Below are 12,959 nucleotides of genomic sequence, written 5' to 3'. Positions count from 1 at the left end.
CCTAACACCATACACAAAAATAAACTCCAAATGGATTAAAGACTTAAAGGTAAGACCAGACACTATAAAACTCTTAGAGGAAAACATAGGGAAAACACTCTTTGACATAAACCACAGCAAGGTTCTTTTTTGACCCACCTCCTAGAGTAACAGAAATAAAAACAAAAATAAACAAATGGGACTTAATTAAACTTAAAAGCTTTTGCACAGCAAAGGAAACCATAAACAAGACAAAAAGACAACCCTAAGAATGGGAGAAAATATTTGGAAATGAAACAACAAAGGATTAATCTCCAAAATATACAAACAGCTTATGCAGCTCAATATTAAAAAAACAAACAATCCAGTTAAAAAATGGGTGGAAGACCTAAATAGACATTTCACCAAGGAAGACATACTGATGGCCAAGAGGTACATGAAAAGATGCTCAACATCACTAATTAGAGAAATGCAATTCAAAACTACAATGAGGTATCATGTCATGCTGGTCAGAATGGCCATTATCAAAAAATCTAGAAACAATAAATGCTGGAGAGGGTGTGGAGAAAAGGGAAGCCGCTTGCCCTGTTGGTGGGAAGGTAAATTGATGCAGCCACTATGGAGAACAGTACGGAGGTTCCTTAAAAAACTACAAATAGAACTACCATATGACCCAGCAATCCCACTACTGGGCATATACCCTGAGAAAACCATAATTCAAAGAGAGTCATGTACCACAATGTTCATTGCAGCTCTATTTACAATAGCCAGGACATGGAAGCAACCTAAGTGTCCATCGACACATGAATGGATAAAGAAGATGTGGCACTTATATACAATGGAATATTACTCAGCCATAAAAAGAAATGAAATTTTAGTTATTTGTAGCGAGGTGGATGGACCTAGAGTCTGTCATACAAAGTGAAGTAAGTCAGAAAGAGAAAAACAAATACCATTTGCTAACACATATGTATGGAATCTAAAAAGAAAAAAGGTACTGATGAACCTAGTTGCAGGGCAGGTATAACGAGGTAGACATAGAGAAAGGACTTGAGGACATGGGGTGGGAGGGGGGAGCTGGGGCAAAGTGAGAGTAGCATCGACATATATACACTACTGAATGTCAAATAGTAGGATGGTGGGAAGCAGCTGCATAGCACAGGGAGATCAGCTCGGTGCTTTGCGATGACCCAGAGGGGTGGGATAGGGAGGGTGGGAGGGAGGCTCAAGAGGGTGGGGATATGGGGACATGTGTATGCATATGGCTGATTCGCTTTGGTGTGCAACAGAAACTAACACAGTATTGTGAAACAATTAACCTCCAATAAAGATTAAAAAAAAATTATAGAGACTTTCCATCAGAACTTGGAAATGACCTGGCAAATTTGTGGGTAGTTTACAATAAAAAATGTTCTTCTAATCCTTGGAATGAGCTTCCCCCAAGGGTGATTCAGTGAAGTGTTCTGCATGCAGAGTATCTCATTACCTGACACAAACAAGTAGGGTACAGCTGATGTCAGTGTCTAGTGGTCCTAGGAAATAAACTGTTTCTGGTAAAAAAAAAATAATAATAAAATTAAAATAGAGCTACCATATGATCCTGCAATCCCATTCCTGGGCATGTATCTGGAGAAAACTCTAACTCAAAAAGATACATACACCCCAATCTTCATAGCAGCACTATTTACAATAGCCAAGGCATGGAAGCAACCTCGGTGTCCACTGGCAGATGACATATAAAGAAGATGTGGTATGTAATATATACAAGGGAATATTACTCAGCCTTAAAAAAAGAACAAAATAATTCCATTGGTAGCAACATGGATGGACCTAAAGATTAACATATTAAGTGAAGTAAGTCAAAGAAAGACAAATGTCATGATACCACTTATACGTGGAATCTAAAAACAACATAAATGAATTTATTTATAGAACAGAAATAGACTTACAGACATAGAAATCAAACTTATGGCTACCAAAGGGGATGGCGGGGGGGGGGATAAATTAGGAGTTTGGAATTAACATATACACACTTCTATATATAAAATCGATAAACAAGAACCTACTGTATAGTATAGCTAACTATATCCAATATCTTGGAATAACCTATAATGGAAAAGAATCTAAAAAATAATATATAACTGACTCACTTTGCTGTACACCTGAAACTAACACAACAATGTAAATTAACTACACTTCAATTTTAAAAAAAATTTTTTTAAAAAGATGCTGCCCCTTCGCTGCCCTCAGGTATCAGAAAGAATGACTGAAATAAACTGTAACACCTTGAAAATATAAAAACATGAGTTCATTATGATGCTGAAAAATATGGAAAGTGAAAGGAAAAAGAAGTGACAAAACCCCCCTCAAAACAGTGATCATCAATATAGACAACCAGGTACCTATCTCTTAGGCTCAAAATTGGCAATGAAAGGGAAATAATCCACATTTATTCTGCATTTTTTCTGCCTTGGATGAACTAACTGTATTTCACAGTAAACATATATAATTAGTAAACTCACCATTTTTCAACCCCGAATGAAGCAGTGAGGTAAAGATAAGTAGATGAAACCAGGGAAATGAAGTTGAGAGACATTTACAATGAAGAGATTATGCCACTGCTATGCAAATTCACAGGTCCATCTTAGCATCACCAAATGCAGAATAGCCCATACGTTAGTTACTTCATAATGCAATGCCATACGAAGCACACGGCACCGCCTGTGATGGTGACACTTGACCAAAAAAGGTGAACGTGGGGGCTTCCCTGGTGGCACAGTGGTTAAGAATCCACCTGCCAATGCAGGGGATGTGGGTTCGAGTCCTGGTCCGGGAAGATCCCACATGCAGTGGAGTAACTAAGCCCATACCACAACTACTGGGCCTGCGCTCTAGAGCCCGTGAGCCACAACTACTGAGCCCGCGTGCCACAGCTACTGAAGCCCGCATGCCTAGAGCCCGTGCTCTGCAGCAAGAGAAGCCACCACAATGAGAAGCCCGCGCAACGCACCCAAGAGTAGCCCCCGCCCACCGCAACTAGAGAAAGCCGGCGCACAGCAAGGAAGACCCAACACAGCCAAAAATAAATAAATAGAAGAAATAAGTTAAGAAAAAAAAAAAGGTGAACCTGAATTTAACCATACCTTTTAAATCTAGCCTTTCAGTTTGCAGTCAGTAGAAGGAGCAGAGGAACAAGCAAAAGGACACAAAAAATAAACAGAAAAGCCCAGCAGGACGGTTTTTTCTCAGGAAGGCTGACACTTTTTTCAACAAGTTAATGGCATAAAAAAGAGAGAGTGGGGTAAGGGGACTGTTCTAGATTAAAAGACACTTAAGAGACTTAACTATGCAATACATTGACCTGGTATGAACACTTCAACTGTAAAAAGACTTGATTTACATATTTTAACACCTGTGATGAAAAGCCATACAAATGTACACATATTGATATTGATATAAATGGGATTATATATTACATGATGCTCTGATACCTGCTTTCGTTCTCAGCTCTAGGCCTCATTTGTGCATATCAAGAAATATACAGCTGATCTGTAACAATGGATTACCATGTATCAAGGCTCTTTTCCTTGGGGAAAAAACTAGTAGAAGTGGTGGTTGCTTGGAGCGTAAATGAAATGAAAAACGTCAGGCTCGAAGTGTAACGTAGTCCGTGCTCTGTCACACTCCTCTGAATTCCACAATGTGTGCAGCTACTAGGATTTCAGCTGTCCTGAGAAGCAACGGAGCTGGAGCCAGAGCAGCTTCTCTACTTGAGCAAAACAGTCTAATCAGTGGCTGAGGGTGGAGAAGTGTCTTTCTGTCTTTTAATTAAATAACTCTCAGGAGGTCAAGGAGCTCACCCTGGCCAAACATTAACAGCTCTGTACAGGATATTATGGTGTGTTCCTGTGCCGATTTTCCCACTTGAGTTGAGCAAACATTTGAGGAGAGGTGAGATAAAAAGTGGAATAAGGTCCAGTTCTGCTCTTGAGATGTTTACACTTCAGTAGGAGCAACAGGCCTGTAAGTGACTGAGATAGAAAGAAGGCAGAGCAAAACTGAATGTATAGACAACGCCGTGTGCCAATGATGAAGCTGATGATTACGCATCGAATGCGGAAAAGACCTCCTGGAAGCCGGCTGACCTAGTAGATGTAGGTGAGAAGATCTCAGAAAGCAGAAAATGTGCACAGCGATCTAAAGACTGAAGGGGTGCCTGACGTGATGATGAAGACGGTGAAGGAACAGTATGGCAGGAAATCACAGAGGAGCTCGCGATCTGCTGAGGAGGAATAGTGCACAGAAGAAAACAGAGGGTGACAACGCTGGACGGGGGGTTTGGGCCAATTCAAGGAAATCCAGATGAAAGGCTTTGTTCCGTGAACAGGAAGAAACCGTTTTAGGTGTTCTTTTTTTAACTCCATCACAGAATACATCTCTCCGGCATCTCAGGTAAGCATTTACAGAAAAAGCAAACTGATAAAGAAGTATGGATTAGGGAACTGAGGTTTAAAACCCCATTTCACAGATCCTATTGGTCAGAATTGCAAGCACAGGTCCTCTGCCTCTGGTCTCACAAGCCTGAGATAAATGTGTTGAGTGAGCTGTCATCTCATCTAATCTTCCACGCCCACACATCTGCGGTAGATTTAAGGATCTAGAGGTGTAGGCAACCGAGTATGATTTTTTTTAAAGCTGTCATTTAATTGAGCCACTACCATGTGCCCAGTACAGGCACATAAGTACACAATCACCTTTCGTCACAACTGTGCACGACAGTATTATCCCCATTTGATAGATGGAGAAAAGGGTGCAGAGATAAGTAGAATGCTGTTTTGTTTTGTGTTTTTCTTCCTGATAAGCAGAGGAAGATTCTCTGGCGGTTCTGCCTACCTTTTGTCCATTATCCAGAGGACTGAATTTAATTGGAAATGAAAGCTTTATTAAAAAGTCTCATTACCCACAGACAAAGAAAACAAACTGATGGTTACCAAAGGGGAAAGGGGGTGGGGGAGGGATAAATCAGGAGTTTGGGATTAGCAGATACACATGACTATATATAAAGTAGATAAACAACAAGAACCTATCTTGTAATAACCTATAATGGAAAAGAATATGAAAACGAATATATATATATGCCTATACATATGTGTATGTATGTGTACACATACATATACACACACACCCCAATCACTTTGCTGTACACCAGAAACTAATAAAACACTGTAAATTAACTATACCTCCCTCCCCTCCCCCTCCCCCACCAAAGTCTCATTACCCTGTGACTCTAAGGACTGGGGTGAGGCATGTTTGTATAAAGAAAACGCTGTGATGAAAACATTCCCTGGATAATTTAAATCACCTGCAGCTTAGGAACCCATCTCACAGGGTTAGTGTCTCCTTGGCAAGTTTACAAAAAGAGATAATTTGCTGCATTTAATTTCTAAGATATACAGATAGTACAGTAAATAAAAAGTTATATTATTAAAAACCAATGAACATGAGGAAAATACATGTATATTTTTAAAGCTGTTAAAATGCCTTGAGCCTTTGTACTTAAAAAATTTGTAAACCTGTATGTTAAAAAATACAAAGGAGGGCTTCGCTGGTGGTGCAGTGGTTGAGAGTCCGCCTGCAGATGCAGAGGACACGGGTTCGTGCTCCAGTCCGGAAAGATCCCACATGCCGCGGAGCGGCTGGGCCCGTGAGCCATGGCCGCTGAGCCTGCACATCCGGAGCCTGTGCTCCGCAACAGGAGAGGCCACAGCAGTGAGAGGCCCGCGTATCGCAAAAAAAAAAAAAAAAAAAAAGGAAATACAAAAGAGTTTTTAATAGCATGTACCTTTAGGTTTAGGAACTCAAAAACATTAACTTTTAAAAACTCCCTTTATATCTTTTCCAAGTTTCTTGAAATGAGCTTGTATTGCATTTGGTAAAGGGAGTGTGCGGGGGGAGGAATAAGCATTTCTGAACGGTACTCAGTCCAGGCCCAGGCCTGTATGAGGTTCTCTGAGAATGAATGGGTGGCATATCATCCAGCTGTCCAAACCACCACTTAACGCAGTTTTTCTCGAGCTGGTCTCTAGACAATAAGCAGCAGAAGTAGAAGGTCCTCTCACAGCTGAGGCTGGCATAGCAGCCTGCAAGGTCCCAGGCACTGCAGGGGCAACGTTTCCCTCCAGTCTAGACTGAATGGCGTTAGCTGCTGAAGCCAAATAATCACCTGCCCCGAACCTACAGGAGTCTCTGGTAACTGCAGATCTCCATGCCCACTCTATCCAACCAGGAATAAAATACTAACTTTAAATGTTTAAGACCAGTGTTTTCTACACTTTAGCTTCAATAGCCCTTTACACTGGTAAAAACTACTGAAGACACCAAAGAACTTCTGTTGCTGTGTGTTATATCAATTGATATTCACCATATTAAAAATTAAAACTTAGAAAAAATTAAAACCAAACGATTACATTTTAAAATAAATAAGATATATTTTGTGAAAAACATATGTCGAAACAAACAAGGAAAAACTTAAATTCTACATTTTTGCAAACCTCTTCAGTATCTGGTTTAGTAGAAGACAATTTGCAGATGACATGATGCTTATACATAGAAAATCATAAAGATGCTACCAGAAAACTATTCAATGAGTTCATCAGTGAACTTGGTAAAGTTGCAGGATACAAAATAAATACACAGAAATCTCTTGCATTTCTATACACTAACAACGAAAGACCAGAGAGAGAAATCAAGGAAACAATCCCATTTACCACTGCGTCAAATAGAGTAAAATACCTAGGAATAAACCTACCTAAGGAAGCAAAAGACCTGTATTCCGGAAACTACAGGATGCTGATGAAAGAAATCGAAGATGACACAAACAGATGGAAAAATATACCATGTTCTTGGATTGGAAGAATCAATATTGTCAAAATCACTATACCACCCAAGGCAATCTACAGATTCAATGCAATCTCTATCGAACTACCAATGGCATTTTCCACAATACTAGAACAAAAAAATCTTAAAATTTGTATGGAGACACAAAAGACCCCGAATAGCCAAAGCAATCTTGAGAAAGAAAAATGGAGGACTACCCTGGTGGCGCAGTGGTTAAAGAATCTACCTGCCAAAGCAGGGGACACAGGTTTGAGCCCTGGTACGGGAAGATCTCATATGCCGCGGAGCAACTAAGCCCATAAGCCACAACTACTGAGCCCGCGAGCCACAACTACTGAAGCCCACGCACCTAGAGCCTGTGCTCCGCAACAAGAGAAGCCACCGCAATGAGAAGCCCGCGCATGGTAACAAAGAGTAGCCCCCGCTCACCGCAACTAGAGAAAGCCCGCACGCAGCAAGGAAGACCCAACACAGCCAAAAATAAAATGTAAATAAATAAATAAATTTAGAAAAAAGTGAAGAATACAGTGATTACTAGTACAGTTTGGTGCCACTGTCTTGACATGTACTAAGGTGCCAGTAGTTGTGTCTACCACTACACAGTGAGAAAAACAAACTCTTCTCATGAGAATAGTTTAGACCTTGTGAACTCCCTGAATGGGTCTTGGAGACCAACCAGGGGTTGGCAGACCAATACTTTTGAGAATTGTTGTACAAGAAAAAGTGTCTCTGTATTTGAGGATTACAAGTGTATGAAAAAGCAGAAGAGAGAAACAGAAAGCCTGCATCAAACTTTAACGAAGAAAGAGATGCTTTTTTTTTTTTTTTTGGCGGTACGCGGGCCTCTCACTGTTGTGGCCTCTCCCGTTGCGGAGCACAGGCTCCGGACGCGCAGGCTCAGCAGCCATGGCTCACGGGCCCAGCCGCTCCGCGACATGTGGGATCTTCCCGGACTGGGGCACGAACCCGCGTCCCCTGCATCAGCAGGCGGACTCTCAACCACTGCGCCACCAGGGGAGCCCGAGATGCTTTCCTTTTAATGAGCAGGTAAAGAGGGTACGTGGCCTTAAAAGAATGAAGTCTGTGGTGTCTGTTTCTCTGGACTGTACCAGTAAATTAACTCCCTTTATTCTCTCATTTCTCTGCAGAGGTAATGAATAATACGAGTTTACAAAACACTAAAGTTGGGTCAGTTATTTGCATTATGAAAGAATTCTGTGATTTCCAAGGAGATGTGACTTCCTGAGTTCTTAAGGCATTTGTTTATAGCTGATCAATGATCAGATAAATAAGAAACAGAAATTCAAAGCAAAATCTTAACAGCCACTGCTAATCAAAGATAGGCTCTTCATTATATCATAACGTAAATAAATTGGATCAAATTAGCTGATCTGATATTGTAATAAATACCTCCCATATAAGACATATCTATATGGAAACCACTCTTACCAAACCCACTGCCTAATATTTTAATATTACTGTTACATTTAATTACTAAAATTATTGCAATTATACACATTAAGCAAAAACTAGGAATATGTGCACGTTTGAAGAGAAGAGATGGAAGTGGGCTATAAACCTTGGTGTGGCTCAGTAAGTGTCTGATTCTTCTTTTTAAAAGGAAAACAATACTTTTGCTTTTTCAGAGTGGGACATAGGTGGAAATAAACATTAGTTTAGGTCTCTGGTTTCTAAGAGTATTTTGCTGTCCTTATTCACAGTGGTTTTGTTCCATGGTTTTATTTCTCAGAATGTCCAGGGGCCTAGGTGCTCTTATATATCCTGAGTGCCGAAAACACGTCCTGACTCATAACAATCGAGAGTACAAAATGCCTGCTGGGGGCTCTTCCCTGGTGGCGCAGTGGTTGAGTCCGCCTGCCGATGCAGGGGACACGGGTTCGTGCCCTGGTCCGGGAAGATCGCACATACTGCGGAGCGGCTGGGCCCGTGAGCCATGGCCGCTGAGCCTGCGCGTGCGGAGCCTGTGCTCTGCAACAGGAGAGGCCACAACAGTGAGAGGCCCATGTACCGTAAAACAAAAAAAACAAACAAAAGAAAAAGCCTGCTGGTATTGCCGGGGTGAGGGTGTTCAGAGAGTGCTCAGTGGGTTACTCAAACAGTAGGGAGTCTCAGTACACAGAATGGAAGTCACTGGCATGTTTCATTGAACATCACTTCTGACAGCTTCAAACTGGTCCAGAGCAAGGACAGAAAGCCTTGATGGTCCCCACTGCAGAGCTGCCTCGGAGGCAACGGGTGCTTGAGTCAAGTACGCACAGTCCTGGAAGCTCCGCTTTTATATATACTCTGATGTCCTCATCTCCTTTCCTCTCAGCAGCCGGCTGCCTCCTGTTTCCTCCCTGTGTCCATCTCCTGACCTTTACTACTTTCCTTTACTACTACTTCCCAATGCCTCTGACGGCCCAAAGACTCCTCACTACTGCTGTCTTTCTCCAGAACTTCCTTTTCACCCTTGGGCTCCCTCCCATCAAAACCCTTACCAGCAAGGACTGGGTTAAGCAAAACAGGCGAAACAATGATTTGTGTCCTCACCATCACCAATTCCTCTTCCATCATCTTGGTGGAAGGGGTGAGTGGAGAGGAGGACGGCTTCAGTCCTAAACACGCCACCTCCCTAAGGTATTTCCAGGGGCGTTCTGAGTCAAATTTGGCAAAATTTGGGCAAGTGCCTTCTTCCCACGACCCATTTTCCTTCTCTACGTAAAGGTTTTATGGTGTTCTGCTCCCTTTCCTGTCTTCCCAATGCAGCTTCCTAGAGCTTAAAGAAGGAGAGTCTGCCTTGGTAAAGTGCGAGACTGTTGTGTTCAATAATCTCCATTCTCTCCCTACAAGTTAATTTAGAAAAAATGCCTTAGCCTGGCACTAAAGGCCCTCACCACCATGCCCATACCCTTCACTTATAAGGAGCCTTTAAAAATAATGCTGTGGTTTTACGATCCTGGATGGAAGGGTGTTCAGGAGGTAAGGGAGAACTGATAAAGACAGCACGATCATATGTTGTAACCAAACAACAACAACCTGCCACACTCCGTATTTTTTTATGCATATATAGAGAGAGAAATGTACAGAAATGTATATAGAAAGATACACAACAAAATGTTAACAGTGGTTATTTCTGGACGGGAGGAAGATCTATCATTTTAACCCTTCAAATTTCATTTATGGTCTCCTTACTTTTATAACTAACAATAAAATGGGCCAGGCATAATCATTTTCCAAAATGAAATAAAAATACAATTTTATAAGTTTAAGTGTAACGAGAAGATTCAAGAAAACAGGATGGGCCGATTTCTCAAATGCAGATGGGCTCAGATTGTGATCATATGATCATCATACTTCTGTCTCCAGGGATGGTCCCTAAAATAGACTGAAACCTTTGATCTCCCCAAATAACAGATCCAGTATCCAGCTAGACAATCCCTCAGTTCTGTGTTAGTTTTCCTTTAAAAAAAAATACTGCAGGACCGGGCCTCTCAATTTTACCTTTTACATAAAGAGCAGGCAAGGTTTCTTGCTGATCTGTTCAATCGCTTTGAAAATTAAAAGTGAAAAATGTCCTGCAGATTGTGTATCAGCCTCTTGGAACTTTACAAAGAGGCACCACCTATAGAGCACGCTATCTACTTAACCATAAACCGGGGAGTATTTATGCTGGTTTCATACTATCAGTTTCAAGGAGTGGGCAGGTGAGGTCTTAGGAGCCCAGACAATGTAAATAAAACAGGGCTGTATCGCACGCCTTTCCACCCATGCTCTTTGCCATTTCTATCTGAATGATCTGAAAAACGTCCTAAGCGACCCGTGTGCACGTCCTCCAAGTATAAACAAAGAAGTCAAATATCCTGGCTGATGATGCCATTATTTATTGAACTAAAATACATAGACTGTTAAAAGTGGTCACTCTTATTTTCTGAAATAATGACTTAGAATTAACGACACCAAAACTAAATAAAACTGTCCAGGTAGTTCAAGTTGGTCAACTACTTAAGAATACATTTTAGAGTTAATGGACCCTGGCCATCCAAATCTGATACTTTAAAGAAGCCGGATTTGCACTAAGTAGTGACCTGCCCTGAAATCTTGCCCTCACAACTTGATGCGGGCCTCTGGGGTCTTTAATAAACCTTCAGAGATTTGATTTTAAAGTACCTCCTAAGGACTATCTTAAAAACAGTGACAGCCAAAAGCACCCGTGGGCCGTAAGTTCGGTAGTATGGTATGGTGAGACCAGCAGTGGGTTTAGAGCCAATTAGGTTAAAAATGAGCCGTGTGACCTTGGGAAGGAAAGTAAGTATTTTACACACAGTTCTTAAGGGAATGGCATAGTTGCTCAATAAATGTTTGTTTCCTCTCTTCCCATGCATTTAATAAAAGCCTACGGGTCATTCAATCCACCACCTGAATTCCAGCAGTTCAGGAGCTTGTTGGACTCACTTGAGACCTCAGATCGTTAAGAAAGACAGCCCAATAGACATGTCTACCACCACTCCTCTGGTTTCTAGCAAGGTATCTGTGCCACCTGAATACATAGTGCCCTACAGTAAGTGCAACAGAGAGACCGTGTGAAGGGTTGTGAGAGCCAGATATTACTTCTGCCCGTTCAATCTCAGTGCGCATCAGAACTTTGTCCCAAAGACAAAGAGGTGAATTAACGAGTTTGAAATTCAAAAATCAGAGATACACTTTCATTCTAAAGGCATGGAAGGACAGACACCAAAATGTTCATCGTGATTGTCTTGGGGTGGCAGAATTTTAGTGACTTATTTTCTTCTTTATATTTTCCTGGACTGCCTAAAAATGTTTTTCCTCTCAGAAGCATGTACTTTTACCATCAGAAAAAACTAAAACTATTTGCATCATGAAACATAAAACACAAAAATGCAAGGGAGCTGCTTTTCAGAGTAAAAACAAGTCTTGCCCTCCTCCCCACAGAACACCTGCAACTTTGTCTTTACCTTGCTTCCCTCTGCCCAGCTTGGTTAGGTCTTCCTCAGGCCCAGTTGCCATCTTTCTAGGTGACCCTGCTCGAGGACAGCAGGTGTGCGATACACAGCCCCCGGTCCTGGTGGCACTCAGTGCACTTTCTGAGCAGGGGCGGGGACTATAAAGACACCTTTGGTTTTCCAAGCAGCACATGCTGTGCACGCTACCCTGGAAAATGCAGGCATGCTGGCTCTGTTCCCTGGGCACAGGGAGCTTCAGTCCAGGCCCTGGAAGGCCCCTATGCCACAGAGGTGATGGCTAAGAGATTTCATATTTGCTGAGTGTTGTCCCTGGGAGGGCACTTGCCAGGTACTTTAAAGGCTTTTCTGAACTTTCACAGGATCTCTTCAGACGTAAGTCAGAAAGTTCACTTCCCGAAGGCTGGGGTCAGTACTAGACAAATGGGAAATTCCAGTGGTGTGGCAGGAAAACTAGGAAGTGGTTTGATTATTCACCAAAGGCTTATGTGCTTACTAGGTGTTTAAAAGTATCACTCTTATAAAATAAAATTCAAAAAAAAAAGAAGCCATTAAGATAATCCAGGGCTTCCCTGGTGGTGCAGTGGTTGAGAGTCCGCCTGCCGATGCAGGGGACACGGGTTCGTGCCCCGGTCCAGGAAGATCCCACATGCCGCAGAGCGGCTGGGCCCGTGAGCCATGGCCGCTGAGCCTGCGCGTCCGGAGCCTGTGCTCCGCGACGGGAGGGACCACAACAGTGAGAGGCCCACGTACTGCAAAAAAAAAGATAATCCAAACGTAAAAAATAAAATAAAAGTATCACTCTTAGAGAGCACTGGCTTTCTTTGTGGGGAGGAGATGTGTGTGAGGCTAGGGTCAGGGAGGAGAGTGAGTAGTAAGAAGAACTTAACTTTACAATTCCTCGCTCCGCGGGTGATTCTCAAAAATGATTGTGTACCAGAATCACCCAAAGAGCTTTTAAAAGTACAGAGCATAAGTCCTAGACCAGACCCACAGAATCAGAATCCTCAGGGCTGGACTACAGGAATCTGAATTCTGCCAAGTTCTATAGAGCCTTTTGATATTTGCTCCTTAAATCTGAATCGAAAGGGGGAGGATCTG

General features: G+C 42.1%; 1 protein-coding gene across 5 annotated transcripts in view; it reads right to left on the bottom strand.

Annotated features, from left to right (window-relative positions):
• RBPMS (RNA binding protein, mRNA processing factor) overlaps positions 1-12,959 on the bottom strand; it is a 189,232-nt gene that overhangs the window by 57,631 nt on the left and 118,642 nt on the right. The gene's annotated exons all lie outside the window — the stretch shown is intronic.

Source organism: Leucopleurus acutus (assembly GCF_964270905.1).
Source record: "Leucopleurus acutus genome assembly, chromosome: 21".
NCBI lineage: Eukaryota > Metazoa > Chordata > Mammalia > Artiodactyla > Delphinidae > Leucopleurus > Leucopleurus acutus.
The sequence above is the reverse complement of the archived record's forward strand: the minus strand, read 5'-3'. Positions and strand labels throughout refer to the sequence as shown.